Source organism: Lutra lutra, chromosome 4 (assembly GCF_902655055.1).
Source record: "Lutra lutra chromosome 4, mLutLut1.2, whole genome shotgun sequence".
Taxonomy (NCBI): domain Eukaryota; kingdom Metazoa; phylum Chordata; class Mammalia; order Carnivora; family Mustelidae; genus Lutra; species Lutra lutra.
Window position 1 is genome coordinate 69,764,202 of NC_062281.1, and position 25,445 is coordinate 69,789,646.

Consider the following 25,445-nt stretch of genomic DNA (forward strand, 5'->3'; position numbering starts at 1 on the left):
AACTACTCTTAGAGACCTTTATAACATGCCTTTCACCACATAGCTGGTCACCTTGTCGCTACCGGTCCTCACTGCCTCCCGCTGTCTGAACAGAGAGGTAGAGAAGGTTGGTCTGCCATGAGGTAGAGAAGATTAAAAGGATCCAGAGACAAGAGGTAGAGAATGAAGACATATTTTTTATTTTCGATTTCTGGTTTTAGCCCTTCCTGAGGTTTTACTTCTTTTCTGGGTTGTAAAACATCCTTGTTTTCTGAATAGACTCTTAATTTTTACCTAATCTGGTCTAAGATGGTTCCTGTTCCTTGCCCATAAATAGTCCTATTTGATACCACGTGTGGCAGATATTTCTTATGCCGTTTTGCTAGGGAGACCATTGAATCTCATTGAACATTGAAAGATTAGGGGACCTGACAGCAAAAACCAGCAAAATCAAAGAAAGGCCTTCTACTGATTAGTCATCAAGGTGGTTCTTGCTCTAAAGTTGTCTATCCAATGAGCCTTTTCCACTACACGATGTAGCCTTTTACTATGTAAGAATGGAAGTTTTGCAGACGACTAGCTGAACATTGTATTTGATTCGAGGTTTCATGGTGCAGCATTACAAACTTAGAAGGAATGCTTTCAATGCAGAACCAGTACATATGGAAGAATGACAGGTAGGAATGTTGAAAAGTTTCACTATACATCCAACTAAAAAAAAAATTGACCAAGGTGAATGGGTTGTAATTCTCAGAGTTCTAATGTGTTGCACAGAGGCGGAGGGGGAAAGAGAACAGCAAGAACAGCTCTTTGTCTGTGTGAACAATATCCTCTGATGGCCATTAGCTCAAGGCCATTTCCATAATGAATGGTGACAATATTGCCAGTTGCTCCTGGGGTGACCATATATCTTCTGTGGATGCTGTAGGTCTTAGCTCCTCTTTTGCAGCATAGATGTTTCTATTATTTATCTGGGCTATCTTGTACAATATACTACCTAATTCACTACTTGAGAGCATAAAATTTAGCCGGCAAGCCACAAAACACACATTTCATTGCAGCAGCTGTCCTAGAGCCAGAAGAAGTAAAGTGCGGTACCCAATAAGATCCTCTGACACAGGTAGGTTCTGGTTGTGTTTGTCTTTGAAAATGGCCATGGGGTTTATGGTCATCCTTACAATGGACCTTTTAGCCAAACTGCATGCCTGTGTTCCACAGATGAAGCTTTCTTTAAAGACTTTGGTTTAATTCTACACGTATTATCTTCTTAATGAAATTTGGTTAGGGAGTATACTTGTGGGCAACATGGTGTATGAGAAAGAAATACATTTGTTAAAAAGGACCCCTGGTCTAGGTGGGACTCAGGGTTCAGTCCAAACTTGGCTAAGACCTTAAGTAGGTTACCTAAATCTCTGAGAGTCAGTTTCCACACCTTGAGAATGAACAGATTAGATAGATGATTTTAAAGAACCTTCTAATTTTTATGCTTGAAAATTTTAGGGTTCTTGGAACTCTTTAAGTGCAAAGAATTTAGTAAGGTTGGTAAAAAAAGGCACAGAAAGTAGACTAAATTAATTATTAAAATCTGGACAGAGGCAAACCGGTGAATTTCTCTGAGAATTAGTTTCCCCAGGTAGAAACTTTTGGGATCCTAATTTCAAGATCGGAAAACTATTGTGTGAATCTAATTAGAAAACAAATGTTAAAGTGCTTAGCATTTTAGGAGATTTTGCTATTGACAGATTTTTAAATAACGCCTAGCCCTTATGACTGCCATCTAGTGGACACAATAACAATTACATTATTTTTTCACTTGGGCTCCTGAAACTCCTCACAAATGGGAATCGAAGAGTATGGTTTCATCAGTTCCCCTATGAGTAAATGCCAATCCTAACTTAAAGTACCTAATTTACATTTTTAAAGAGAAGTATCTCATTAGAGACATTAGAAGTATTTGTTGACTTTTTAGCTAGTCAGCCTTCTTCAAGTAATAGGGCAAGATTTCTTTGGGGGATGTATTTTTCCCCACTGAGAATGTGCACCCAGCTAGAATGTGGATCCTGAATAGAATGACTATGAGACTGAGAGTGGTTCAGTGTCTGCACATGCCTGTGAAAATGGCTGTTGCAGCTTGGACCTACAAACTTACCTGTTACTTCTCATTTGTCTCATTTGACCCTCTAGTTTTCCCATTAACTTTTTAAAGCCCCCTACATTGTTAATAGTCTCCATTGTATGTATGGAAGGCAGATTTTATTTTGTTCTTTGCACCTCAAGGGTCTTAACTTACATATTAAGAGACAGAGCATACAAGACAACTATGCCATTATTTGCAAGAAAACAGTGGTCCTCAGAGCTGCCGTTTAATCACTCTTCCTTATAGGCTGTGTGCCAGGCTGAATTTTTGTCCTGTACTCGTTATTTATTCAACACAACCATCCTTTGAGCTATTACTAGAAAGCCCCATTTTAAAGGTAGCACAAGTAAAGTCAAAAGAGATGGAGAAATTTGCCCAAGCACATGATGTTAATAAAAGGCAGAGCCTAGGTGACTTTCAGTCATTTCTGGCACCCAGCAGAAAGCATGGTGAGACTACTTTTTTCTGTCATCTGTAATGTGGACATTAGGTTTCTTTGGAGGCAGCCTGGAAATGTTAGAATCCACCAACATAACACTGTGAGCTTAATTGAATTTATTAGCCAAAACCCTACCTGACCTTTCATTTGAATGGCTATCAAGCATTTCTTGGTCACATAGGTTTGCATGGATGGTCCTTCCTTCTTAAAAGAGAACACAGAACACCCAGACAGAGAAGAGGAGGAAAGGAGCATTCCCCCTCTGTCCCCTGACTTTCCTTTTGTCCTTGGGAGTCATTCTGATTCATACTATCCACGCCACAACTGGCCCCCAGGGGTGACTGAAGCTAAATTTAAATGCTCAAATGGAGCACAGCCACACTCCCCTTTCTTTAGTTTTCCTTACTACATGTAAAACCCGGTGAAATTTTAAAGAAGAATTTAATTATCTACTGATAGCAAAACAAAACAAAGACAAGAAATCCCCAAGAGGCAATATGAGAAGGCTGAGTCAGAAACCTTAGAGAGTTACTTGATCCTTTGCTAATTCTATTAAAACAGATCCTGTTCTACTCGCCGTCCTGTCTGAGGGTCTATGAAGAAAATGGTACCTTTCATTCCCAGGCTTTCCCCCATTCTCATCAGAACAGAAATCATGGCCATACGGATCTTTCGGAGAAAATAATAAATGTATCTACTTATCAAACAAATATTGATTAAGCTATTACAAATGCCTGAATAAGGACATGGAGACATCAAGTCATTTCTAGAATCAGCCAGTTTTTAGGGCACATTGTTTCCCTCCACAGAGATCCCTTTCTCTTCAGTTCTCAGTGCTTCTCTGAGCATCTCCCAGCACTGGGAAAGAATGCCCGCATGCCATTCCACAGGAAAGCGTCTGATTATGGGAGCTTAGAATCAACAGCCCAGACTCTTCTCTAAGTGAAGCCAATTGGTTTCTAAAGAAATTGAAATCTGAGGCCATGCTCATTAGCACAGGCCTATGAGTAACTGAGCCAACTGGGCCTCCCAACATTGGTGCTCGACCGAGTGATGTGGTTCTCTTGTGGCCTGAGAGGCCTGACCATGCATGCATCAGGGAAGCTGATTGCCTGCAGGGGTAAGGCTTGTAATGGCTGCCACCATCTTAGATCCAGGGCCATCCCAGGAGAAGCAAGGAATCCTGTCACCATTCCTTCAGAGCCAGCAAGAAGTGGATGACAAACCCAGAGGAATGCTTCATGTTGACAAGTCTCCACACCCCAAAACCTAAAATTGGCTTGACCTCCACGTACGTCTCAGCAGCAGCACTGGTGTGGTACCGAGGAACGGGGGCCCGGTTTACATCGCTCTTGGCTAATTTGGCGCAGAACCTCATAAGAGAAGGCTTGCTTTTCTCCTTCTAGTTATTAGAACGATAACCACTGAAAATAGCACTGGCAGTGAAGATAAAAATGCCTTTGCTTGTGACTTAACAAATGTTTCCTTTCCCCCCCACAGCTCTGTGCCCTTCAAACAATGTAATCCACTCTTTTTGTGCATGTTCTATCTAGAATGGTCTAGCGGTTAAGAGCCTCAGCTCAACCAGATGGATCTTTTCTTAATTGCATGACGGCGAGCAAGTTACTTCAATTCTCTGAGGCCAGATTTCTCATCATGAAGTGGAAATACTGACCAATAGCTCTACCTGTAAGGTGGTCGGGAATATTTAAATACGATTATTTATATATATATATATGTGTATATATATATATATATATATATAGTGCTTAGCACAAAGTCTAACCTAGTAAATGCTTAGTCAATTTAAATATTACTATCACTAAATGAACTCCTACATATACATATGCCTCGTCCAGTTTAGGTGATTAACAAATGTTAGGAGAGTATTTATACACTATGGAGCGCTATGCAAATATAAGATCTGAATATTGTTAGCACTTGTCTTAGTGATGAAGCATTCAGTTCAGTCATGGTCCAGTAAGAGATGAGTCAGAAGGAAAATCAGGGCACACAGCAGATGGCTTTCCCAAGCACATGACCAGCTAGGTCTTGAAAATCAGCCTAGGCACTAGTCAGCTAAAATCCTGGGGTAGTTTTCATTTGAATTTCTATCACGTATTTTCCTTTCTTGTTGTCCTTGCTGAAAGGCATGACCTTTCTTCTTTAAAACGTGGAACACGCCAAAGGAAGTGTTAAGAGGAAAAAGTTCATCTCTGGTCTTTGACCTTGCCTTGCTCTAGAGTCATTTTCATTCCTTCTGTCTGCATTTTAATCTGGTCAGTAGGGATGGACTAGAACTCAAGTCTGGGTATGGCAAATGGCTCCTTTCTTTAGTTTCCCTTTGGACATCTGAAAGCAGATAAGCTATTCCAGAGAAACCTGACTCCAAACTGATGATTCTGGAACCCACTGACAATGAAACTGTGTATTTCAGAATGGCGAAAGAACTTCTGGTTCTCCTTCCGGATTGTTTCCAGGTGTTGCTTTGGGTACCTCTAGTTGGGTACTGTATATGTTAAATAATGAGCAGCCCTTCTGACAGATCTGGGGTACAGCAAAAGAGGCCAGGATTGATGAAGAGGCATGGCTAGCTTGAGCTAAGTAATTAGGTGGTGTTAGCACATGCTTTTGATCCTGTTTCTATGTGTCTTATTTAATAAGCTCTTGAAATCCTTTTCAAGGTTGCAAATAATTTATGGCACACTAGAACTCTACTTCAGCACTTCCCAAATCATGGTTTGTGCATCTCTGGGGGTCCCTGAGACTCTGGGGTTCCCTGAGGCAAAAGCAACTGTCATTATAATGCCAAGATATTATGGGACCCTTTTTATTGGGTTGACATTTGCACTAATTGTGCAAAAGCAATTGTGGGCAAAACTGTGTGAATCGAGATAGTGGCATTTAGCAATTTTTTATTTGCCATTGGGTTCTTCAACTCGATACACTGACAGTTAAAAAAAAAAAGAAAGAAAATGCCAGTTTCAGTTAGCAATATTATTAAAGGAGCAGAAAAAAATATTAGTTTTTATTAAATCTAGACTTTTTGAGTACATGAAACACCATTTTTACCTAAAAGAATAACAGACAAACTATGGGTATTCAGACTTGGACACTTGGCAGATAATTTCTTTCTTTTTTTTTTCTAATTTTTAGAATTTATTTTCAGCGTAACAGTATTTATTGTTTTTGCACCACACCCAGTGCTCTATGCAATCCATGCCCTCCTTAATACCCACCACCTGGTTCCCCCAACCTCCCACCCCCCGCCCCTTCAAAACCCTCAGATTGTTTTTCAGAGTCCATAGTCTCTCATGGTTCATCTCCCCTTCCAATTTCCCTCAACTCCTTTCTCCTCTCCATCTCCCCTTGTCCTCCATGCTATTTGTTATGCTCCACAAATAAGTGAAACCATATGATAATTGACTCTCTCTGCTTGACTTATTTCACTCAGCATAATCTCTTCCAGTCCCGTCCATGTTGCTACAAAAGTTGGGTATTCATCCTTTCTGATGGAGGCATAATACTCCATAGTGTATATGGATCATATCTTCCTTATCCATTCGTCCGTTGAAGGGCATCTTGGTTCTCTCCACAGTTTGGCGACCGTGGCCATTGCTGCTATAAACATTGGGATACTGATGGCCCTTCTTTTCACTACATCTGTATCTTTGGGGTCAATACCCAGTAGTGCAATGGCAGGGTCATAGGGAAGCTCTATTTTTAACTGGCAGATAATTTCTTAAAGAACAAAGTTAATCTATCACTGGAAGGAAAACAACTCACAGTCTTTGTTGCCAGTGGTAAAATTTGAATTTTCATTTGAAAATTTGAATCTGCACTGTGGGTGTAAAAACTTTCTAATACTTAAAGATGTTTCTGATGAGCTAGGTAATGATATCAACAAATATGACTTTTTGATATTGTATAATAAAATCTGTGAGCATTTGCAAAATTTGCATGACTCAATGAAACAAACTCTCTAAATGACCAAAGCGTGATGTTAAAGTGATTTCTGATTCCACGTTGTAGCTTTTCAATGAGTTTTGGTACAATTTAAAGAATATTTAAATTATCCAAAAAGGCTATTAAAATACACCTTCCTTTCCCAACTACATTTCTGGGTGATGTATTTACTTTTCTGACTCCAGGCCTTTTCTGATTCCTTAAGGATCTGTTTGGCCTGTTCTTAAACTAGCGGCCATGGGGTATAGGAGCGATGTTCTCCAGCATCCTGTCCTGCAGGTGGACAACTCAGGGAGGTCTTCTATATGCTTCTCATAGATGTTGGTGGAAGTAAAACCTCACCTTCTATAGGGCAACCTTAGTAATGCATCCTTCTCTTAGCTTTTCCTCCTGGCTTGCCCCTCCCTCACTCTTGCTTCCTGGGATCACCTCCCAAAGAAACTGCCTGCGCCCAGGTCATAGTCCCAAGCTCCAAGACAACCTGTATCTAGAGGCCTGCTATGTTTAGATACTGTGCGAGTAGCCAAGGATATATTGGCAGACAAAGCCATGTTGTAACAGGCAGGCGAATGTCTGCTATGGTTATGATGCAGATTGAGTGATTTGGGGCAGGATAATAATATAGTGAGATTTCTTCATTTTGCAACGTATCATCCATTTCAATGAATGCATGTAATCTTTAGATGCAGGAAAAACAAACAAACAAAAAACCTCATGTACTTTCTGCCCACAGAAAGAAATAGAACATTAACAGTGCCTCAGAAGACCCCCATGTGCCCCTCTCTAGCATGATCAGATTTTAGTTTTCAAAAGTGCACCCTGGTGGTTGCCTAACCAATGAGTGGGAGGAGGATCAATGGAGCAAGAAACACCCACTCAGATTTCAAGTCGTGGCTGTATCATCACTTTTCCATAAAGTTTTTCTTGATCTTCAGGTTAAAATCCTCCCTTAATAACCTCAATGAACTCCAGAGTTTTATGGTGGTGATTGAAATTCTTTACAGCACTTACATGACTCTGCCCTAAGAAAAAACTAAGACAGAACAGTTTTATTGAGTTACAATTAATACGCTATGCAATTCACCCATTGAAAGTGTAGAAGTTCAATGTCTTTCAGTATATTCATGGAGTTGTGCAACCATCACCATAATCCATTTCAGAGCATGTCCATCACCTTAAAAAGAAGCCCCATGGCCTTTAGCTATCACCCTCTCCTATCTCCCTGGCCCCATTCCCAGTCTCAAACCCAAGCAAGCACTAGTCTACTTTATGTCTATTGGTTTCCCTATTCTGGACTTTTATAAGAAGGAAATCATATCATGCATGGACTTCTGTGATTTTTGTGACTGTCTTTTTTCACTTAGTATATTAGTATATTTTCTCAGTTGTAGATTTGCTATTTCTGAAGGATATGAAAATTTTGGAAAAATTTCAGGAAGAGGTCATCAAGGTACAGGGTATGTGTAAATAATTTTGCATGAAGAATAAATGAAGGAACAATAATTGTTACTCTGAGGGAGAAAGGGGCACATAACTGTCATGAAATAATAGAGAATATATCTTGTAAAGGAAAAGGTTCTGGTATTCTCTAAAGAGGACTGGAGTGAACAAACAAGAAATGACAGAGAGATAGTATTTAGTTAATCTAGTTAATACTTTATAATATATATATAATATATTTTATAATAAATAGAATATTTTACAATATATAATATATAGCTATTCTATCCAAAATTATGTAATAAAGAGAATATCCAAAAATAAAATGGTTGGCCTGGTGATGTACTGAGCTCCTCATCCATGAACATATGTAAGTAATCAATATCTCCTTGTCCCTATTAGGGATGCTGTATCATGGGTTCTGACCTCATGAGGACGGAACTTCATTATTCTGAGCTCTCTTCCAGATTACAGGTCCTCTGACTCTAAGTACAATTTTGTGTCCTTTTGGTGTAATTTTGATAATGCAGGCTGGGTTTGTTTGTATGTTTTTCAGGACAAGGTTTCTCTTGCAGGCCAGTTCTCTCCCCTGCCTTTCATCTTATGTGCTGATTTTACATTATTCCAGTCACCTGGGCTTAAAAAGTATGTTGACTGTAACTCTTTCCCCATCTTCTTTTTTTCTTTTATCCCCAAGTCCATGTTGCTAAATTCTTCCAATTCTACCTCCGCAATAGGTGGTTGGTCTCTTTTCCATCCCAAATTTGGTCTTTTTTTTTTTTTTTTTAGATTTTTATTTATTTATTTGACAAACCGAGATCACAAGCAGGCAGAGCAGCAGGCAGGGAGAGAGGGGGAAGCAGACTCCCCACTGAGCGGAAAGCCTGATTCGGGGCTGGATCCCAGGACCCTGAGATCATGACCTGAGCCGAAGGCGGAGGCTTAACCCACTGAGCCACCCAGGCACCCCCTAATTTGGTCTTAAGAGGATAGCCACCATACTGGTGACCCTAGTTCTAGGCTCCTTCCCTTGTTCTCCATCCTATTCACCACATGGATATATGTGGCTCATCTGTTAACTTTCCTAAATCACTGCTCTAATGAATGCCCTTTCTTTTTTTCTTTTTTTTTAAGATTTTATTTATTTATTTGACAGACAGAGATCACAAGTAGGCAGAGAAGCAGGCAGAGAGAGAGGAGGAAGCAGGCTCCCTGCTGAGCAGAGAACCCGATGTGGAGCTCGATCCTAGGACTCTGGGATCATGACCTGAGCCGAAGGCAGAGGCTTTAACCCACTGGGCCACCCAGGGGCCCATGAATTCCCTTTCATATTCACAGTTTTCATCAGTTCCATTGGCTGACAAAGTCTTCCTTTTAGAGCCTAGCATCCCATTGGGACCCAGTACTTACTCATGATCCAGGTAAAGTGGTCACTTAGTGCATCATCTTGACAATCTCACAATGGAATTCCCTTACCTCTCATTTGTCTCCACTGTAATCTTTAATCCCTTCTTCAGTGTGTCGGTTAATGGCAATGTTTTAAAATGTCCCCACACCTTTCCTTACTTTTCAGCTTGCTAGGATTTTTGCCTCTGAGTTCTATAATCCTTACTTATATTTCTACTACTTAGCCTTCTATTGGCAAATGCTATTCTTGTTTTCTTTCAGAGGGAGTTCCTTGAGAATAAGGACTATGATTTCATCGTCCTGAGTATAATGGCCTATGTACAATAATTGATAAATATTTAGGAAATGAATCACTAAGCAAGCAAACAAATATGCAGATAATTTTAACTATGAATCACCTTTATAAAAATAGCATGAGAAGGGAGTATAGTGTGGTGGGGGCGCCTTACTTTCCATGGATGACTCCAACCATTGCTCAATTAGCTATGGAAAAGCCATTGCTCATCAGATGAATGGGACAGGAAGGTGGCAATGACTCAGGATAAGCTCACCCACAGAAACGGAGGAACCAAACTTTCTTTCTTTCTTTTTTTTTTTTAGCTGCAGACTTTTCAGGAGCCCAGTCTTCTCATGTTAGAGAAGCTCATCAAAACTTCACCAAGTTGTCTGTTGGACTATGTTATTACTTGCCCTGACTTCCCTTCTTAATAACAGCAGCAGTAACAAAAGCAATTGAAAAACCTACGTGGTCAAGAACCTTGTTTTCCCTTCAGGAGGCTAGAGATCAGACAACATCTTAAACTATGGGCCTTTGGTGGAAGGTGGACCCTCTAACGAAGCCTCAGGGCCACCGAAGATTATTACATCTGTCTTCCCACAGAAACTCCAGCTATGTTTAAATAGTAACCCTGTGCATTCAGCCCTTGTTCTTGGTAGCACTTAGTGCCAACCTGCCAGACTGTGCTGATGTGGGATTAACACTAATACAAAGTAGCAAGGTAGGGTGAGAGAAACTTCTTCAGAGAAATCTTTATGTAAATACAAACAAGTTTTCATTCAGAAGTCTAGGGCGGAAATGTCTGCAAAGAAGAAAGTCATGGGGTTTCAAATTTGGAACTTTAACCATTCTAGCTCCCGATGATGGTGATGGTGATGACAATGAAATATTTCGTGTGTCAGATAAAGCTTGGGTTTCTATCCCCCTCCACTCTTGATTTAAAAATAGAATAATACTTCATTTTACGTAATATTCCCAGAACAGTGAGAACTTTTGACAATTTGTCCTTATTTCTGTGTTTAATCTTTAGTAGTAGAAGGATAGGTCCAAAATTCTGCTTGCTTGTTTTAGAAATCACTATTCAATCTCGCTGTGAAAATTTTCCTTTAAATACATTTGCCATGAGAACACATTAGGCATTTTTTTCTACCTTTTGTCTTTGATAACTTAAATTACAGCATAAATACCATGAATATCCAGTTTTCTTTTTTTGTAGTGTCATTAATTAAAGATAATCAAAGAAGAGATTGTGTCATTCTGAGTATATTTTCTCAACCCATCTTTGTTTATCAATTGGATTGGTCACTAGATGGCACCAGCAGCTAAGCTGGTGAATTGAAAAATCTCTTTGTTACAATCTGCACTGCCAACCCCTGGCAAGGATTGTCATTATCGTCACTTTGATGTTTTTATTTTTCGAGAAAAACCAGTAGGTTGAAAGATGATTTTGCTCTCTGAATGTGTTGCAATTATAGGGATATATTTTAAAACTAAACATTGCCCGATTCTAAGATTCATTGCACTTAGGTATTCTCTATTGCTTGGGGGTGGTTTGAAAATGATTAGCTAACTCTCCAGCTATAAAATACTCTATAATAATTGAAAAAGTAGGAGACGCAAGTTGCCAAAATAATTTAAGCCTAAAGGTGTTCTTAGGTGTTGAATTTGTCGGGTAGCTCAGTCTTCCCCTTCCTCCTGAATTGATTCCTCAATCCTGGAGATTATTTGAATTTTACTTCCTTTGCAGTTCTCTGGTTGATTATGGAAGAGGAACTGAAATTGGCAGGCTGGGTTGACGTGCACATCTAAATGATAGCACTGTGTGCATACTATGTGACCCTTCTATTTCCATACAATCTTTGCTCACTGTGGACAAAAAGAATCTGATTCATCTAAGAGCCTTGGGCTAGAATTAATTACTTCTAGAAATCTATATAAGGCCAAGTTTTTACATATTTATAAGTGAGTTCCCATTTCCCCAAGAGTTCCTGTAATTGTCATCTAAGATTTCTTTCTTAGGGAACTGTGTCCACAGGTGAGATTAATCACCCATGTACTATTCATACCCTGAGAATATGGTTCACTATTATTTCCCACTAGTCTCCTTTCTGAACACTTTCAGTTAGTCTGATATCCTTGAAATACCATACTTAATCTTTCCTATTTGCTTTTTGCCTTTGCTTGAGCTCTTCCTTCTACCTGGATACCTCCTGTCTTCTCTTCGCCAAGGCAGCCTTATTTCAACGGTATTTCTCCAAGAGCTACCTCTTCCATGAGCCCCGCCATGTCTCCTTCAAACTAATATTTTTTCCTTGGTCTTGAGTTTCATAGGATTTACATTCTGTAGTAGAACACACCAACTGCTACACTGGTCAAAAATTCAGCACATTTACCATATCTACTATTTTGATGTGTCATGCTGAGTGATGAAGGCAGAGCATTGAATAAGAGAACTACCTCCATCCTCCCAAGGCTGAGGGTCTGTCTAATGAGAAAACCAGATCATAAAATGTAATTTAAATGAAATGGAATAGAGAGGCTAGAGATATACTCTTATAGTCAGCTGAACTTTGACAAGGAGAAAAGGCGATACAATTAACCAGTGGTGCTGGAACAACTGAATATCCATGTACAAAGCCATGAAACTATACACGACCTTGAACCCATCTCAAAAATCAACTCAAAATGGATCATAGATTGAATGTAAAATGCAAAAGTTTAAAACTCTTAAAAGATACTATACAAAAAAACCTAGATGATCTTGAGTATAGTGGTGCTTTTTTAAGAAATAACTCCGTGAAAGAAATACAATTAATATTTGGACTTCATTAAAATTAAAAATTTCTGTTCTGGAAAAAAAAAATCTGCTCTGAGAAAGACAATGTCAAGAGAGTGAGAAGACAAACCACAGACTGGAAGAACGTGTTTGCAAAAGACACATCTGAAAAAAACAAAGCACCTGTTATCCAAAATATATAAGGAACTATTAAAACTCAACAATAAGAAAGCAAACAAACAACATGATTTAAAAATTAGCCAAAGTCCGTGACAGGCATATCACCAAAGAAGATATACAGATGACAAGTAAACATGTGAAAAGATGCTCCATATCATATATCATCAGGGAAATGTTAATTAAAACAACGAGATACTACTACACATGTATTAGAATGACCAAACTTCATAACACTGCGAACACAAAATGTGGGCAAGGATGTGGAGCAACAGGAACTCTCATTTATTGTTGGTGGTAATGCAAAATGGTACAGCCACTTTGGAAGACAACTTGACAGTTTGTTATCAACTAAAATGCTTTTGCCCTAGGATCCAATAATCGCACTCCTCCGTGTTTACCCAAAGGAGCTGAATACTTACTTCTACACAAAAGCCTTCACAAAAACATTTATAGAAGCTTTATTCATAAATGCCGAATTTGGAAACAACCAAGATGTTCTTCAGCAGGTGAATGGGTAAATAAACTCTGGTACATTTAGATATTGTAGTATTTAGCACAGAAAAGAAATAAGCTACAAAGCCATGAAAAGATGTGGAGAAAACTTAAAATTCATAGTATTAAGTGAAAGAAGCCAGTCTGAAAAGGCTTCATACTGGAGGATTCCAACTATATGACAATCTGAAAAAGGCAAAACTGTGGAGACAATGAAACATCAGCGGTTGGCAGGGGTGGGAGAATGAATAGGCAGAGCACAGAGGGTTCGTAGGGTATGAAAGTACTCTTTATATAATAATAGATGCATGTCATTTTACTTTTGTCCAAAGCCACAGAGTGTACAATGCCAAGACTGAGCTGTGATGGAAACTGTGGACTTGGTTGATTATGTTGTGTTGATGTAGGTTTATCCTTGGTGAAAACTGTACCCTGCTGGTGAGTGATGCTGATAATGGGGAAAGCTATGCATATGGAGGGGGAGAGGATACATGAAAAATCTCTATGTCTTCCTCTCAGTTCTGCTACAAACCTAAAACTACTCTAAAAATAATGTTTTTGTAGTAGTTTTCACAAAGGGTGTCTTAGGAGAAATCAAGGCTGCCTTGGCTAATCTATCCTAGAGATTATAAAAGGTCTCTCCGCAGAAGGCATACTTAACAGGCTCTTAAAATAAGAGTAGAAGGTAGTCAAATGACTGGGAATAGTAAAGGGAATTCAAGGGAGTGGAAACGAGGGAGTCAGGATTGGAACCCAGACAGTCCTCAGATCCTGCACTGTAACCACCACACTATGCACTGTTAGTTCAGAGTGTTGCCTGTTGACTCAGTGAGACTTGTTACCTAGGCCTGGCATGCAAACCACCATTGTTTCTAGGCTGTACATGGTTCTTCTAATTGGCTTCCCTTGAGTTTTACATTGAAATTTTGTTCCAATGCTCAAACAAGCCTTTGTTCTAGTTCCCTGAGGAAACTGGCTTGGAATTCATTCATTCATTCATTCATTCATTCATTCATTTGTTCATTCATTCATTCAGTCAACAAATACTTAAAGAGAACCTGCTATGATCCCATGGTCATTCTAAACAGAAAAAGTGCTTGCCTCTCATTATTTTGAAATGTAGGGAGAGAAGCAGACATCAATCACAGTAATCTCTTATATAAATATAAAGCCCCAATGTGATCATTGGTATGAGGGAAAAGCACTTTGTGTTCTCAAAGCTTCTGGCAGAAGGATTAGATGCAATGTGGGGAAAGGCTGCATAAAGAAGGGACTTCTGGGTTGACCAGGCACTGGCTGATGAGTTGGTATTAACTGCTGAAAGGCAGAAGGAGCCAGAGCATCCTTGGCAGAGAAAGCAGCATTGCAAAGAGGTTATAGCTATGGAGTGAAAGAAAACTATGGGGGCTGGTTCACTTAGAGCATATGGTCCAAGAACACTGAGGAGGAGGCAGTCTGTGCATTCAGTGCTTAGAGCTGGGTTAAAGGACAAGAGTGATAAGTAGGGAGACAGGGAGACCAGGAGGTCTATGATCAGATGTCCATTTTAAAAGTCCACTCAGAGTAGAAACCAGCTTACAATGTATGCAGAGCCCATTGAGGAAGTTCCATTAACAGTCCAGGGTAGATGATGCTAGTGTGAGATAGGGAACTAAGGGGGAAAAGAAGAGAACAGATTTGAGATATGTCTTCTCATTAAGAGGAGATAAGAAGCATCAGAAGGAAAAGGGCGGTTGAACAACGTGGAGAATTTTGAGGTAACATCCAGTTTAGAACATATGAATTTTCCATTCAAAGTCAGGGATATTTGTCTAAATCTAGATTTAGAGAAATTTGTCTAATTTGTCTAAATTAGACAAACAATTCCATCCTGGTAATGGAAGGCATTCATAGTGGACATTTTGTCTAAAATTTACAGACACATTATGGAATGCTCTTCCATGGGAATGCAACCATTCCCCAGCATTTCTTATGTGGTATAGATATGTATGATGCTTAACAGAATGGAAATCACTACAGCAATAAATTTCCCTTTGATGGAATCTTCATAGGCAAGGAGGAAAACCCAGTAAAGATTGGGTTTTGAGAATATTGTCTATTGACTTAGAACTCTGCAATCTGTAGACTAATTTAGCCACCAGGAGTCAATCAGTCTCGTGTGAACTAGAATGGGAAAATGATGAATGTGTCATGTAAAAGTTAATGATTCAGGAACTAAAGACACCTGAATATAAGGATTCTAGACTCAGTGCTATCTAACAGAACTTCCTGTGAAGATGGAAGTATTTTGCATTTCACTATCTAATACAGTTGTCACTAGCCACATGTAGCTGTGAAATAATTTAAAAATGGCTAGTGTGACTAAGAAACTAAATTTTAAAATTTTGGTTGAATTAATTTAAATTTAAATAACCACATATGGCCCTTAGTAGTGTTTGGGGGAACACAGGTCTCAAACAGTAATAGTACCTCTTCCTCCAATCAGGACAACCAAAATGTTTTAACGCATTACTATATGTGTCCTGGGGGTGGGAGATATGTGGTAAAATTGCCCCCTGTTGGGAATCACTGGCTTGGTTGAAGTTTCCTTTGGCACTTGTCATCTTATGACTTGTCTGGTCACCTGCTGAGTGACCCAGAATAATAAAATAAGGGTCATGGTCAAGAGGAAATAGTTCTCTGTAGTCCTTACTTATGGTAAAGACTGAGAGGCATAATGAATACTAAGCTGTAAAGGCTAACTGGAGGCAATTTATATCACTGGGGATTTCTTTTTTCATAAAGGATGCAGAGAGAACAGCCCCATAGAATTCTGGCTCTTACACCAAGAGCAGGGCTGGAACTTAAAAGGCAAAAGCCTAAGTCCATCGCTGAGACCCACACATGTTTTATACTCCCACCTGTCAGGTTTATTCTTTCAAGAAAAAAAGAATCCCTAGAAGTTTTATAGATTGAAATAGTATCAATTATTGTACAACATTGTATCTTCTAATATAATGGGTAACTATCCCAAAGCTATAGCTGTTTAGTTCAAAATAAAGCATGGAAAAGCCATAATCATTTTTATAATTAAAATGTTCAACGACAGGATATCAAAAGTATTGAGAAGGAATCTATTATATTTTTATTTTTTTTTAAAGATTTTTATTTATTTATTTGACAGACAGAGATCATAAGTAGGCAAAGAGGCAGGCAGAGAGAGAGGAGGAAGCAGGGCCCCTGCTGAGCAAAGAGCCAATACGGGGCTCAATCCCAGGACCCTGGGATCATGACCTGAGCCAAAGGCAGAGGCTTTAACTTACAGAGCCACCCAGGTGCCCCTATATTTTTATTTTTAAAAATTTTTTTAAAGAATGTATTTATTTATGAGGGAGAGAGAGAGCAGGGGGAAGGAGGGGGGTGAGAGGGAGAAGCAGACTCCCTGCTGAGCAGGGAACCCTATTCGGGATTTGATCCCAGGGCCCTGCGACCATGACCTGAGCTGAAGGCAGACGCTTAACTGACTGAGACACCCAGGCACCCCTCTATGATATTTTTAAAATGCAGATATATATTTAATTTTATATGTAGACATGTTTTAACTTAACAAGTTACTACTGAAAACACTGAGAGCCAATAGATAGAATCATTACTCCATTATTTTCCCTTCTCCATCCCTGATCCTGATAATCCTTTCAAAATGTCCAGTAAGGAAAAGGCAGTTATACAGAGCCTGGCATGGAAGCATGAGGAGAACTGAGGGCATTAAGTACCTCTGTACTTAGGTCATGGGCTACAAGGCAGAGCTTGGACAGCTGGCTGCCTAGACCACTCAGGCATGGAAGAAACCATGTTTTTGCTTGGAATTGCTTCTTTTTGAAAAGATCACTGTTTTTGAATAAATTGAAATCAAAGTTTCAATCCTGTGTCAAAAGATGTCTGAAAATAACAAGGAAATGGAAAAGAATCTCTATTACTTTCACAGAGGGACATTCTATGATTTCCTTCCCTAAAAGTCTTTAAAAGCCAGACAGACAACCAGTTTTCAAGGATGGTATGAATGGAGACCTGCCTGGTGAAAGGGAAATGGTCAGGCAATCTGGGGACTCCTCTAGCTCTCTGGTTTTAAAAATTCTGTCTTCCCTGGGGGCGCCTGGGTGGCTCAGTGGGTTAAGCCACTGCCTTCAACTCGGGTCATGATTCCAGAGTCCTGGTATCGAGCCCCACATGGGGCTCCCTGTTTAGTAGGAAGCCTGCTTCTCCCTCTCCCACTCCTCCTACTTGTGTTCCCTCTCTCACTGTGTCTTTCTCTCTGTCAAATAAATATATAAAATCTTAAAAAAAAAATCTGTCTTCCCTGAATGAGAATAAAGAAGTATATTGGAAAGAATACCCAAGGAGCACTAAGTTCTCATCATGTGTGCTCCTAAAAAGAAACAGTAAAGATCTTTGAAACACGGACGCATAAAAAAGCTATTCTGAAAATCCACATTAAATTCTTACTTACAGACATAATAGCTGCAGGGGTACAGGGTTGGGGAAAAAATAAAGATGCTGAACAATGGTCTGATCCCATCCAAAAAAAGGTGTTATTTAAAATATAATAATTTGGGTGCCTGGGTGGCTCGGTTGGTTAAGCAACTGCCTTCAGCTCAGGTCATGATCCCAGAGTCCTGGGATTGAGTCCCGCATCAGGGTCCCTGCTCCATGGGAAGTCTGTTTCTCCCTCTGACTTTCTCCCCTCTCATTGCTCTCTCTCACTGTCTCTCTCTCAAATAAATAAATACAATCTTTAAAAATTATATATATAATATAATAATTTAATCTAGTGCCCTTTTGGCAAATCCCTTCTGCTCCCTTCTTTAAATTTAGAATGCCTGAGTATAAACAGTTTTCTGGGCTTGTTACACTAAAATTTGATCTCAGACCTCCTAGTCTCATTGGTTTAGAGCAAAATGAGGCCATTGTTAATAGTAAAGATAAGAGTCACATCTTGCTCTTCCAAGAAACTTCACTCCTCTAACCCCCTCCAGCCTGATTAAAGGGACTCAAAGAGTTTCCTCCACTCCACTCTCCCACCCCACTGTAAAATAAATAGCACTAAGCTCTCTGCATATGCCTTATGCGATGTATTCTTCTCTCTTTCCCTCCTGAGAGAGTGCTCCCTAATCACTGTGTGGTCTTCCTTGAGCTCTAACCTGCCTTTTACAGACCTCTTCAATTTTTTATTTCTTTGACCTAAAGTTCATGAGAGATTCCAATTCTACATTGAGGGCTATGATCTCAGTTGCCCAATTTAACCTCTAAAAATACAGGATGCCCAGTTAAAGATACGTTTCAGATAAACAAAGAATAAGGTTTATAGTTTAAGTATGCCCCCAATATTCCTGGGACATAATTCACTAAGAGGTTATTTCTTCTTTATCTGAAATGGAAATGGAACTGAGCATCCTGCTTTTTATCTGGCAGTCCTAGCCCCAACACCCCAGCTGCACTCAAAGTAACCTTTGTTGTTGTTGTTTTCCCCAAGGAGCTTTCTCAGCCTGCCTTTCTCAGGCAGTACATTCCCATCAGGTGCAGTATTTGTGAGTTAAGACATGGGGTTCGCTCTCACATTGTTTCCAGAGTCTTTGTCATTAGTCAACATGCTTCCCTATAAGCATACCAGTCATCTGGCATGGAAGCAGAACCCCAACCTTCCTATTCCTACTTCCTTTTCAGATATCCTCACTCTTGTTTTATTTCAGTGGAACTAATGTTCTCAGGTTGGAATCATTGCATAGAAAGGCATTTAAATTCTAAATAGAGTCATGATTTCCTTAAAAGTAATAGCATTAGAGAACTTAATTCATTTTTTCAGAATCCTAACTGTGGGTTCTTACCTAATTCATATCTTAATATGTTGTTTTAAAATTCTCCTTTTCATTTTTATAGTGGTGTAACAGCATAATGAATGTAGGATTCCCCAAAATTATGCCTAGTGAATGACTCTATATTAGGAAAGTAGCATTGAGGTAATATACTGATTTATGAAAATTGTCTATCAGCTTAATTACTTTTAATAACTGAAAGAAGGTAAATCCTTTATTTGGTAAGAGTTTGTGTATTTTATTAGTCTGTATATTGGTTCTTCTACCCGTACAATAAAGTATGGAATATCTTATAGTAGGAAGTTTTGGGATGAAGACAACAGACAGCACACACTGCTACTTTTACTCTTTCTAAACACCTGCAGTAATAGAATGAAAGGATTTTTTTTTAATGGCATAAAGCCATGAGAATGAGAAAAACAAGAGATAGTACCATAACAACGGACCAGAAAAATGGAAAGAAAAGTGCTGACTCAGCAGAGCCCAGAAAGCTGAATCTTAAGGTGACAGTAGAGAAAACTGGGGACCATCCTAATTTGTACCATAGAATTCACAAAAACCCATGAATGTGTCAATTCTAGTGATCTAGAGATGAAGAAAAGAGAAGTTCACATAAGAAGATGGAGTAAAAGATGAGTAGGTTCCTAAAAGCCCATCCCCACCCTAAGCCACTGAGAAACTGCTTGTCCTGCATCTCAGCACGGGTTTGCAGATTGATTCTGTGGAGCAGTGAAGGGTAGGTGGGGAAGGTCTCTGCACTGGAGATGTCAGGGCTGCATATCCTACCAAAAATAAAGAAATTATGGGGCACCTGGGTGGTTCAGTTGGTTAATCGTCTGCCTTTGGGTCAGGTCATGATCCCGGAGTCTTGGGATCCAGCCTCAAATAAAGAAATAAAATCTTTAAAAAAATAAAAAAAAATAAAGAAACCAACTCTTGGCATATTGAATACAAATGCAACCCAGCACAAACCCAACCCTTCTGCTCCCCTCAGGTGCCAGGACACTAGCAACCTTTTATCTATGCAAGAGATTGAGAAACTCTCTTCTCTGGTCCCCAGGCTAAGGAAGAGACTTAGAGCTCTAAAATCAAGAGGTTTTCCAAAAGCAGCCCACACTGATCACACTGTACCGAACCTCAAAGGCAACACACTCCACGTGCTCAGACAGTCCACTTTCTTAACCCCTCACCCTTAATAGGGAGCAGAGCACTGCGGATGACCAGGCATTTCAGAAAAGCCCTTACATGAAAGAGAACAAAGCAGACTCACTGAAGAGAAACAAAACAAAATAGGAGCAAGTCAGAAGAAATAAATTATTTTAGGGCAAAAAAGTGAAATGCTGTTATTAGAGAAATATAAATCTACTCTATAGTAAGAGAAAACAGATCAATGTTTGCCTGAGGCTGGGGGATGGGCAAGAAATTGACTGAAATAAAAGAACAAGGAAACTTTTGGAAGATGATGGAAGTGTTCTATATTTTGGTTATGGTGGCGGCTACACTGGTGTATACATTCATTTAACAGTGTACTTAAAATGGGCACATTTAATGTATGTAAATTATACATCAATAAAGTTGATTTTTAACATCTCTGATATTTATAACCCACAACATCAAAATATTAATTATTGCATCCATGACATAAGAACAAGACGCTATGTAAAGGTGGAGGAGAGGCATTTAAAGGAAAAACAAAAAAAAGGGTACTTGGTTGGCTCAGTCGGTTAAGCGTCTGCCTTCAGCTCAGGTCATGATCTTAGGGTCCTGGAATTGAGTCCCGCATCAGGCTCTCTGCTCAGTGAGGAATCTGTTTCTCCCTCTCTCTCCCAAATAAATAAATAAATACATTGGGAAAAAAACCAAAAAACAAAAAAACCTTTGAAATTAAAGAGTCAACATGGAAAAATAAAGTTGAAATCTCCCAGAAAGTTGGGCAAGAAATAATGAAACAGAAAATAGGAGAGGCAAAAAATTAGATAATTAAAAGAACTTCTAGGATTTGTTATACCCCAATGGTAGGAAATCTCAGAAAGAGAATATTAATAGGGAGGGAAATCATCAATAATTCACAAAGACATCCTAAACATGAGCTGACATTTAGGAATGGTGTGCCAGGTCCCCAAAACCATGAAATAAGAATAAAATTGACTTACACAGAGGATCATCATCATGAAATTTCAGAATGCTAAAAGAAAGTTATCCGAGAGAAAAAACCCTGAATCTTATCGAACGTAAACAATCTGAGATGGAAATGACCCTGAACTTCTCAACAACATTGGAAGCAAGAAAACAGTGGAGCAGTCCCTACAGAATTTTGTTGGAGCCTTAATTCCAACCTATACTCAGCGATACAATCAGCATGAGGGCAAACCATAGACATTTTCAACCATGCAAGATCTGATTAAAAACTCCCATCAACCATCTCCCAAAAAACAACTGGAGGATATGCCCCACCAAGTAAGAGTGAAACTAAGAAAAGGGGTATAAAGGACACAGAAAACAGGATATCCAACACAGGACTTACTACAAAGACAATCACTGGGAGGATGGAGCAGAGATAACCCAGAACTCGATGTGTGCACCAGATGGGGAGGGCCAGACAGCGTGTGTGGGAAAGCCACTTGGTTACAAAGCACTCTCTTCTTAATATGAGGACTGAATGCTTACTGAGCTTGGCCAAGATTCTTATGTAGCTCCCTTGGACCACATGCTCATGAAGTTTCTGCTCTTCTCTTCTTGCCTTGCTGCCGTACTTGTGGACCCTTACAAAAAAAGGTGCTTTAGGGACAGCTGGGTGGCTCAGTCAGTTGGGGATCTGCCGTTGGCTCAGGTCATGATCCCGGGGTTCTGAGATGGAGCCCCGTGCCAGGCTTCCCGCTCAGCAGGAAGCCTGCTTCTCCCTCTCCGTCTGCCTGTAGCGCTCCCTGCTTGTGCTCACTCTGTCTCCCTGACAAATGGATAAATAAAATCTTAAAAAAAAAAAAAAAAAAAGAACTAAAAAAAAAAAGTACTAAAAAAAAAAAAAGTGGTGCTTTGAACTTCTCCTCAAAGCTAGGCTCTGGTGAGCTTAGAAACATTAAGATACAAAGTCGCTTGTTTTCTCTGACCAGAGTCTTGCCTGATACCCAGATTTGGTCTGTACTTCAGCCTCGCCATGTGTCCCCACTGTGGTGAGCCCTTTATTTCCCAGAACTCTGTTGTGACCTTGCTCACTGACTTCCTTAGAAGAGGTTCTTGTAAATAGCCAAAAACTGAAACCAGACTCACAGACTCAGGACAGTTTCTCTTTTTCTGAAAGCTTCTTTCTGACATTGGCAATATTACCTTTTCCTTACATAGCTAGATTGACATAACTACTCACTTTTTCAAAACTCAACAGTTTAGGGGCACCTGGGTGGCTAGTTGGTTGAGCATTTGACTCTTGGCTTAGGCTCAGGTCATGATCTCAGGGTCATGGGATCAAGCCCACGTCGGGCTCTGCACTTGACACAGAGCCTGCTTGAGATTCTTTCTCTCTTCCCCTCTGCTCCTCCTTATGTCCACCCTCCTCCAGTAAGTAAGTAAGTAAATAAATAAATAAATAAAATCTTAAGAAAACTAAACAGTTTATTGCTTAGGGATACATGTGTGAGTGGTAGAATTACTAAAATCAATCAGAAGAATGAGCAATGCAGAAGTCAGGATCATGGCTACCTTTGAGGAAAAGGGAAGAGATGGTAAGAAAGAGGGATATGCAGAAGGTTTAAGGTAGGGTGGTGTTTTATTACTTAACCTAGATAATAAATACACAGTACCATATTTTACATATCATTTAAGTTGTGCATATGAACTATTTTGTGTATACAATGCATTTCACAATTAACAGCACATTCTAGGCCAAATTTATTATGCTTTGAGAACCGAGATTAAAAACGTTCAGCTCTGGCTCTCATCTTTCCGGATACCCTATGGGTTTCCATAAATGTTAAAGCCTTGATTAGCAGGATCTCTAAAAATCAGGTTTTGGACATTTTATTCTCCGATATATTGACTTGCAACATTCCAAAGTTGCTAAAGATTTATAATTTGATTTCAGGTGGTATATATTCAGGAATACCCTTATTTTTTTCAGAGGCTGTCAGTTATTTTGTGATTATAAACAAGCAACATAGTAATTTAATTTTAATTGATCAAGCTACTCTATGTTTCAGATTATAAGACCTCCACTTATAACTCCCAATAACTTTTTTTTCCAGAACATCTTTATTGATTGGTCGGACCCAGAAATGTCTCTAGCACTCCTCCCTAGGTGGTGGAAAGCAAAGGAGAAGAGACTGCAGAGGCTGTGGGAGAACCTCGATTAAACTGATGACATGTGAAATAGGAGAGACACGTGAGACATTATTAAATGATTAGGTTGAATATTGAAGGGCTAATGTAGCCTGGAGAATTATGAGAAGCTGGAGTTCCACATCTCTATTGAGAAATCAGGATTTATTGGTCTGGTTGCTGGACTTATTCAAATCCTATACTTGTTAAATTTGGAAAATATTTCTCATAGGACCTCAAGAATATTCCAAGCCTAGGGACTATAAATATTTCACAAAATTCTATTTTGATTAAAATGCTTTCCCAAAAGAAGTAAGCCCTTACTAAGAGAAAGTGTGTAGTAGCGTGCTAACTCTAGTTCCTAATCTAGAGGATGGAAAGCCAAAGACAATGTAATATGAGGATAATCTATTCTAACGTAGGTGTTCTTTGTGGACTTCTTGCTTAAAAAGACATTAAGATATTAAGTAATAAAGTTATTTGAAAGCTCACCTCAAGTCCTTCATAGAATTTCTCTAATTACAGCTCATCAGGAAGATGACAAGTATTTAACTCTAAATGAATGCTATAACCTGCCTTAGGTTTCTAATAGAGTGTAAACTCTTACTCAATGCTCACTTGTATTTAGATGGACCAAGAACTAAGCATTCTTCTTGCACCCAAATTAGAAAAACACTTCTCCAGTTAGCCTGGGACCAAAGGCTTATTTTGAAAAGAGAATATAAACAAAAAGCAAAATAAAACTCTGAGCTAATTTTCTTGCCACAATACATACTGGTGTTGAGAAGACTAAAATTAGCTACAGCTAATTTTCAAGCAAGAGGAGTGCTTTTATGCTTCTCTAGACAATTAGGTTTCATGCTTCTTTTTGTGAGCTCCTCCCAAATTTTAAGTTGCCATTGTATAAGAATGTCTAGAGTCAAAGAAATGGCTGTCTCAACAATTGAGTGCATATGGGCTACAATCTTCACACAATATAGTCAAGGGTATTTTCTGGACCCAAATATAAATTTCAGCTTCTAGTTGAATATATTATTTGTTGAAATATTTATTCCATAGTCCTTTACTGAGGTTTCTTTTCCTCCTCCTTATGATATACTGTGCCCTTTGTTGTTGATTTAAGAAACTTAATATCTTTGGTTGATATTTTTAATGTTGAGAACTCTACCTTTTTAAGTGCCTTGTACCTTGAGAAATGTTTATTTAAGGTATCCAAAAAGACACAAAAAGCTAATACAATGAATGCCAATATACCTGCCATGCGACTTAAATAAAAAACATAGTGTTTGTCCCTTTCTAAATTACATCTCCTTTCCTTCCTTCACTAAATATGACCACTCTCTAGAACTGCTTTCTGTCATTCCCATAGATTTATTCATAATTTTACTATATATTCATAAACAATATAATATGGTTCCACAGTGTTTTCACTTTCATATAAATATTGTATATACTCTTCTGCAACTTACTTTCCACCCAATACTATGTTTTTGAGATTCATGCTGTTGATATGTGTAGCTATAGTTTATTTTCAGTATTGCGTAAATACTTCACAGTGCATTTATCTGTGCTCCTGTTGATGGACATTTGGGTAATTGCCAACTTTTCTCGCACAAACAATGCTATATGAACAGTCTTACAATATATTTCTTCATGCACACGTGAGGGAGTAGAGCTTAAGCCTAAAACTGGTCACAGGTATGTACATCTTCACCATTATTAGAAATTGGCAAAACGTTCTCTGTAGTGGTTCTAACAATTTCTAGGCCCTCAACGATGGATTAGCAGTTCTCTTTTCTTAACATCCTTGACAACATTTTTACTGTAAGACATTATAAATTTCACCAATCTGATGGGTAGCAATGGTATCTTACTATACACATAAGATTTTCAAAAAATACGGGGGTGCCTGCATGGCTCAGTCAATGAGGAATGCCTGTCTTCAGCTCTGGTCATGATCCCAGGGTCCTGGGATCCGGCCCTGCATCGGACTTCCTGCTCTGAAGGGGAAAACCTGCTTCTCCTTCTCCCTCTGCCACTCCCCCTACTTGTGCTCACTCTCTCAATCTCTCTCTCTCTCTCCCTCTCTGTGAAATGAATAAATAAAATCTTAAAAAAATTTTTTTTGAAAATGTGGACTTTGTCTAAGATTCTCCAAGTGATAGTAATTTTGACATATTTGTGATTGCCACACA

At 39.1% G+C, this 25,445-nt stretch overlaps 1 long non-coding RNA gene across 1 annotated transcript; it reads left to right on the top strand.

Annotated features, from left to right (window-relative positions):
• The first annotated feature begins 920 nt into the window (after nucleotides 1-920).
• LOC125098631 (uncharacterized) lies at nucleotides 921-24,919 on the top strand. The gene is made up of 3 exons (XR_007126898.1): nucleotides 921-1,099; nucleotides 4,109-4,249; nucleotides 23,178-24,919. It is a non-coding gene; the product is annotated as an uncharacterized LOC125098631 (long non-coding RNA).
• The last annotated feature ends 526 nt before the right edge of the window (nucleotides 24,920-25,445 follow it).